The sequence below is a fragment of the Nipponia nippon genome, unplaced genomic scaffold, assembly GCF_047370975.1.
Source record: "Nipponia nippon isolate SJK-2023a ecotype South Korea unplaced genomic scaffold, ASM4737097v1 scaffold_2, whole genome shotgun sequence".
In the NCBI taxonomy this organism is placed as follows: Eukaryota; Metazoa; Chordata; class Aves; order Pelecaniformes; family Threskiornithidae; genus Nipponia; species Nipponia nippon.
The window spans coordinates 38983183-38990582 of record NW_028262336.1 but is presented as its reverse complement, the minus strand read 5'-3'; the positions used below and the strand labels follow the sequence as shown (position 1 = coordinate 38990582).

At 44.8% G+C, this 7400-nt stretch overlaps 1 protein-coding gene across 5 annotated transcripts in view; it reads left to right on the top strand.

The window, feature by feature from the left end:
- Nucleotides 1–366: 366 nt before the first annotated feature.
- SYTL5 (synaptotagmin like 5) overlaps nucleotides 367–7400 on the top strand; it is a 100438-nt gene continuing 93404 nt past the window's right edge. For 4 of the 5 annotated variants that reach the window (XM_087758702.1, XM_087758704.1, XM_087758703.1 and 1 more), the window contains exon 1: nucleotides 639–851. The gene's annotated coding sequence lies outside the window, so the exon portion shown is untranslated. Of the gene's footprint in view, nucleotides 468–638; nucleotides 852–7400 lie in introns of those variants that run through there. The other variant, XM_087758701.1, reaches the window with a different exon arrangement.

Sequence of the window (7400 nt, the reverse complement as noted above, 5' to 3'; positions counted from 1 at the left end):
CTAATGGTTGAAAAACCGTAAAACTGTAAAGTAAACACCTTTTTCCCCCTTCCAAGCCCATTCTGAGAAATCACTGACTTGCCTCCTGCGCTGCTGGCTCCGCGCAGCTACAACACCGCCGGAACCGAGGAGGTGATGTTAAGGGGATGCGCACCCTTCCCCCGCCCCGTCGGAGGGGGAGACCTGCGCTGGCGGGCAGTGGCCCGCGGCAGGCGGGACCCCCAGACGGGCGGTGCCCCGGGGCGGGCAGCCCTGTGCCCCGAGGGGGAGCGGCCCGGGAGGGGAGAGGGGCCGCCGGGTAGGCGTCCCCGCCCGGCCCCGCTCCGCCGGCTGCTCCGCCGGCTGCTCCGCCCCGCTCCCCGCAGCGCCGGGCGGCGGCTCCCACCCCGCATCCCCCGGCGAGGGGCGCTGCCGGAGGGTGGCCGCTGCGGAGCGGCGGTGGGGCTCGCCCAGCGGCAGCCGGAGAGGTACGGGGGGACGCCCGCGGGGCGGAGGAGGCGGCTCCGCTGCCGGCGGGGAGGGCTGGGCGGGGAGCCACCCCCGGGCGGCTCCGGCCCTCCCCGGGCGCGGCGGGAGCCCTGGGCTGCGGGGGGAGAGCGGCGCTGCGGGCGGGGAAGGGGCCAGGCTGGCTGCCGCTGCGGGCTCCGAGCGAGTCTGCCCCTACCCTGCGGGCGTGCGAGCGAGTGCGGGTCTGCGTGCGCTCCCCGCCGGAGCCGGCAGCTGAGCCCCGCGGCGGCGGGAGCGGGACTTCACCTCCCGCCTCCATCCAGCTGCCGAGTTGGCATCAGCAGCCCGCGGCGGCGGGGATGCTGCTGCTCGTAGGTATCTCTTTTCTCCTGCCGGTGTTCCTGGTAAGTCCCTCTTTCTTAACAGCAGCTGTGCGGGGTATTTTTCTCCCCGTGAGAAGGACTCGGAGGAGGGAGCCCGCGGCGCGGTCCCGGCGGAGGGCGAGTGCCGCGGCCGGGGGACGGCGCCGGGCTCGTCCGGCCCGGCCCCCGCCCCCCACCCCGAGAGCCGCTGCTGCTGGCCTTCGTAACCTGGCCGGAGGCGCTTGCACGCTTGGCTGGGTTTTATTTTTTAACGCTTCCTACCATACGTTACTATGAAAATTGAAGGTGGTGGATGTTGCCCGTCAGCCGTGCCCTTCGTGGTTACTGTCCGGGGGGACGGTCGGGAACGGGCGCTTCATTGCCCTCTCTGAGCGGCTCTGCGGCGCTCGGGGAAGGTCAGCTCTCGCTGGGTGCTGCCTAAATTCTTCCTCCAGGTTTTTGCTTTAAAAATTACAGCCTACTCGTTATTAAATATAACAATGTATTACTTAAATGTTGTTATAGGACTATACAAAGAAAGGAGTAAATGATGGAGACTGAGAACCACTTATATAAAGTAGTTTGGGTTACTTGGTAGTTACTGAGTACAGCTAGCCAATGTGCATTTCAGCATACCAAAAGCGGAGTCGTACCACAAGGAATGGTTAGTTGGGGATTCTGCACCCCAGAGTTAGTGGTTTTTGGAAAGCCTTGGGAAGGTCGATGGGTGGTCAGCCAGCTGAATGGGAGAAGATAGAGGAGCAGGTGGGAAAATGACCTGTGAGGTGCACAAGTGTTACTGGTTTGCTGTATGCACTTCAGGTGAGAGATTTGTGTGCAAGGTGCAGCCCACTGCTGTATATAAAACATTTAAAAGCCCCTTGCTGTAAAACCACTCGGAGCGTATGTTGTCTTGAGTGGATCCAAAAGAAAGAAAGAAGTGATTGGATTATTGCCTAGAAACGTCAAGGTGAGGAATGGGCTCTTCACTCACGAGAGAAAAGGTGTAACAACATCCAGCGTTGGAAATTTGAAGTTGGACATACTGAGACTAGACAGAGGGTGCAGTTTCTCAAAATAACAGCACTCATTAGACTAGTAACTTCTTAAAGTTTTTCATCATTAAAAAACTTTAAACCAAGGATGTTTTTTCTAAAGGCAGGTCTATTTTTAACAGGACTTAGTGTGGGGAAATCTTATGGGCTATATCTAGGGGAGGCTGGAACAGGTGATGATAATGAACTCTTATTGCCTCTATTAGGCATATAATCAGGAAAGCTGTGTTATCTCTGAAAGCAAACCCTCTCTTTCCTTCCCTTTACTCCCTCAAGTTTCTTGATGTAAAAGGGCTCGATAATATTGGTGGTTACCTTTTGGCTCTGTGCTTTTCTGTGTATCTCTAATATAAATTATTCCCCAAATGCAATTAGATCCAGGGGTCTCTGTGCTTCTGGTTTGCATCTAAGTGAATATAGTGAAGATCCGGAAGGTGAGAGTTGCTGTTCATACATCTGAGTAAGGTTTGAGGAATGTGGTTTGTAAGGCTGGAGGTGTGGGTATCGTTTCCAGACAATATCAGTGTGTTTAAATATTTGAAGTGATTTAACATGTTAACATTTCTAAGCTGTCTTCAGCACTATGTTTACCCTTAAGAAATACTTATTAGCATGTTTTGACTTTTATAGATTTCATGGTAGTTGAAATCTTGAGTTCTTTTGGGATGGAGAAATGCTTATTTAACCAAAATTCTATGTGAGTTTTGGGTTGTAGCTCTATTTTTCAGAGTGGAAAAACAGTAGGTATGAAGGATCTCATTAAACAATTTTCAGTGTGATGTTGCAGTCGTCTAGTTGTTTGCCTATCTACAAAACATGTTCTTATTACATAATGTTTTCTCCTCTAAATCTCCTTATCAAGAGAGACAAATTTCATATCTGATGATTAACTGCTGTGTGTTAGTAAGACATTTGGTCTCGTGGGGTGGGAGGGAGGAAGGGAATCTGATAGAGCGATGGCTGAAGACAGCTGCAGTGCAGGATTGCTCTGTGACTGAGCACTTTGTTTCCCAGTTCTTTATTGCTATTACCTTGCCTACATTTACTCTGCCTTCTAATCAAGCCGCCTTCGTACCAGGGATGAGTGTGCTGATGTGTTATCCCAGAGCCTCAAAACTTAGGAAAGCGGAATCGGGAAGAACAGCTGGAAGAGCAGACCTTGAAGAACAGCATGGGTTGGAGTCCAGGGGCTGTAGGTAGGAGGTATATTTGTGGTAGGCTCAGGAAGCTGCTATGTGCGTATTTCTTTTTCGATCTTTAGAGTAGTTTTTCTCATCTATTTATATAGAAGGACCATATAAACATATACATACAATGTATACCAATGAACATAATGTATACATACAATATATGCCAATGAAGCCTTTTGCCGCCTTCCTGTTCCAAACAGCCTGTCTCTGCTATAAAAAAAGGTCTTTTTAAGCTTGTATCTTAGTCTGTCCTGGGTGTGACTGAGCGGCCCCATTCTCTGCGGCTTTCCATATGCTGAGGCACAGCTTCAGAGCAGGATCAGTTGCTTGGGAACTCAATTCATCTAGGTTTTTTATCTTTACCTCAGCCTGCACTGAGATTTCTTCATAATTCAGTTACTCTAATCTGTACCTTTTTATTTGCACTGTAACGTTTCCCTGGGTATGCTTTTTGTATTGCTTAGAAACATAAATGGATCTCGGAAAAGAAACAAAATTCCATCGTGGTTTGTACTATATTCCACAAATTAGTATTAACAGGAATCTTCTTAAATGATCATTTTATTTATTTATTTTTAAGTGAGTTGTTCTGCATCTTCACTTCAATGCATCTCTGGAACATTTAAATTATCTGGGGCGTCCCTTGTGGTTGACACATAAGTTCTTTTTTCAGTTGCTCTGTCTTGGTTTCGGATGAATTTGTTATAGCCTTTTTTTGGTGAGAGGTTACCTTTCACCACAGCCATTTCATGTGAGGAAGACAGTGCTTTTAGGAGTGATTGCATTATGTGTTGGGATAACTTGTTATCTGAATGCAGCTGAACTTATTAGTCTCTCCCCACTGGGACTCTGGTAACTTTTGGATTAGACTAATACCTTTCACCTGTACAGTCTCGCAAACTGTGGAAGTAGCAGTGTTATCGGCAGATGGGAGGAAAACGTGTTCACAGCATGAATTTCTCCAAGTTTATATGTAATACATGACAGGGATGGGGACAATGCAGGAACTGTATACAGCACCAATGCATTTCCAGGGGTTGAACAGGAGAGTGGAGCTTGAAGGAAATGGGTTTTTTTATATGTATGGTATGGAACTTGCAGGGTATTATCTGAATACCATGGAAGCAAATGTCCATGACCATGGGAACACTGTTTCCAAGGGTTCTGCTATTAGACAGATTTCTGGGAGAAAGCACTGTTTGAAAGCAAGCCATTTGTCATTTGGAGACGATATTTTTCATTTGCAGTTGCTACATGGCACAGTTGATGGCTTTTTGAGCAATTGTCTATGAGTTGAATCTGAGCTTGTCTTTACTTCTGGGGACATTGCAGAACTGTAGGAATGGTCAGACTTAGGAAGAGATGTACTTAATATCCCTTCTAAAACCTTATTCCTTTTCCTGAATCTTGCACAAAATCCCTGGTACCTGATGGGCTGGGGAAGAGAAAAAGGGAGGAAATAAGGAACTGAATTCCTGATCTCACAATATTAAACCTGCTTAAGGTAATAAATAGGCTAATGATGCCAAGGATGTCAGGTGCTTATACACACGTATGCCTTCAGAAGGCTAAGAGAAGCATAAGTCATACATTCAATTAAATAAAGATCTGGTGTAGGAATTACCATCCACTCACTGTAGGCATTAGTGCAGCAATAGTACCAACTGCATTGTGGAGTGTGCTAACGTGGATGGGGGAGAACACGAGATTTGTACTGGGACTGGAGAATCTTCATCTTGTGTAAAGTAATCCAGAAGACTGGAATATGATGAAAGTGAGTATTCCTGAAGCCCGTAGGTTCAAAACATTTTTCATAGTTGCCAACTATAAAACTGCTTCTTTGACTTTGTCATGCTCTGTTACTTTTAACTTTTGTTAAAGTACAAGCATATACTTCTCTTTAGGAGTATTTCTGTCCCTTTGGTCTATAGATATATTTTAAGTAGACTAAGATAATATAGTAGGGAAAATGTCTGTTAACTGTTGTATCACCTGATTAGAGCCCACTCCATTGTTATCACTAGTGTTAAGTTTTAGAGGGGAAAAAGTAATGAAGCCATAGCTAAGCTTTTAATGGGACTGTTGGTTTTAACCCTGTCTAGTTTTGAAACCCTTGCTGTCAGAACAATATGGACAAGTAGGATGCAGTCAGGAGAAGAAAAATTATTAATGCACCGGAGAATAATGATTTATTAGGCAAGACAGAAAACTAATAAGGGAGAAGGCTATACCTCCTTGGTATTTTCCGTTTCTGCTGTGAAATGATTATGGCAGCAAAGAAAGGTGGAGAAGTATGAGTAACCTGTGCAAACACAAGTGTCATCTGGCTGGCACTGGGGTGAGTAAGGCGTGCCCTGAAAGACTAGGGTGTGAGGAATTCTGCGTGCCATGGTGCTGCTGGTGTATTTGTAAACCCTGTGCTTTCATTAGTACATGCTTGTCTGGCTTTGGCTTTTCTAATTGCAGAACCTGAATGGAGGCCATTTAGGCAAATTTAGCTGTGCATTCTGCCATTATTTGGGCTGTCAGCGCTTCACGCTAGAAATAATATTCCTTTGGATTTGCTGTTTTTCCTCAATGTCTTTAGGCTGGGGTTTGTTTTGGTTATGATTGTGGGAACCTTTAAGGGAATTGTTTAAGCAGTATCATCCACGATAAGGTACAAGTCCCTCCTGATCAAACCTTTTCTTAAGCGGTTTTTTTTTTTTTTGAGAGACAGTCTCTGGTTTGGCAGGAATTTGCAGTTTGCCCTGAAATGACTTTGAACCATGACCTTGCTGATGACGTTTCATTTCTTGTGTGAAGGGAGCAGAAACATGTCAAAATGATTTGTGGGACACGAGTTTTGAAAGTGCACGTTCTCTATTAAGTGTTTAAATAATGAATGTAATATTGTTTATATCTGAATTGAAATTATGAGCTCACTTCTGATTAATTTTGTGCAAACGTTTTAATGTTAGTTTGCCACACCATGTTTCCAAATACGAAAAGACTGTGTTTGGAAGTAAAACCAATTAAGCATTCGGCTTTAGGCTTGACGGAAGACATGAACCATTGATACCTGTAGCAATCATCAGCATTATCCTCACTAAATTAGTGAGAAGGCTTTTGCAGGTGTTTCTAATGTCATTTTTCAGAGTGAAGTTGGGTTTTGAGGAAAACAAGAGAAAAGAAATGTTCTAAAGGATTTGTCTTCATTGTCCGCATCCTTCAGCTTCCAATGAGATTGTAGATGGTTTTAATTGACAAAAAGATGGTCATCTACAGCAGCCTGGACAGAATCCTGCATCTGCTTTGAACGGTGCTGCGGTTGCAGTGTCTCTCTTATGTGAGGACAGGAAACTCAGTTGCAATCTACCTCCCTGCATGAATCGGGGATGCACAAGTAGTAAAACTTGTAAACCAGTCACAAGGTACTGTTTTTAAGTTCGTTGCTTTTCAGAACAGAGTTAAGCCTTGGGCATATTTAGAAATACTCTACATGTTTGGTGCTTTTACACTTAAGAGTAAGACCTCTGGTTCAAAGATAGTGGTATAGAATTGTTTTCCAAACAGTTTGCCACCTTCTGAAGATCGCTTTTTCTCTCCCAGGCTCAGGATTAAAGGACTTGCTCCTGGGTAAAAGCAAAAAAAGAGCTGTGGATTTTCTTTTTTCTTGCTTTAAAAGTCTTTGTGTTCTACTGCTTTACTGAAATGACCTAACTGAAAGTCCTCTTTCTGAACAAGTGCAGTCTTTCTACTGGCTTGTTCCTGTGCCCGCTCCCATCATGAAGCTTCTGGCTTTCATTCGATGAACCTCTCCACTCATTCACAGGTTGGCTTCTGATGAGATTGATCTGAGTCAGTGCTGTTACTAGAGAGAGATTCATTTAATTCATTTTAAACATACTATGGATCAATTCAGAGACTCTCCATACCTGTAGCATGCCACCTTAAAATGCATAGCAATATCACAAATGATGGTTTATTAGCCTGACCTCCCTTTAATTGAAATAGTAATGTTAGAAAAGCAATAACTGTTTCTTAACCTTAAATCTGGGCAACATCATGTTTAATTTAATACTGAAAACATAGCCATCATAGTGTGGATTGCAAGTTTGTTTGGGGTGTTTTTGTGTTAATTTGTATCACTAGTGCACAAACAGCTGATCTCAAATTTGAAAACCCCATGAATTAATAAAAAAAGAGAGAACTTTAATTGCACAAGCTGTTTATGGTGGAATAGTTTAAGTACTGTTTGTAGTACATGGGGTTTTTTATTACTTCTAGCTTTTGAGTATAGGGCAATCAAAGTCTCTTGTCTTTTGACTTGATACAATCATTTGGATTCTGCTTGGAAGTAGACT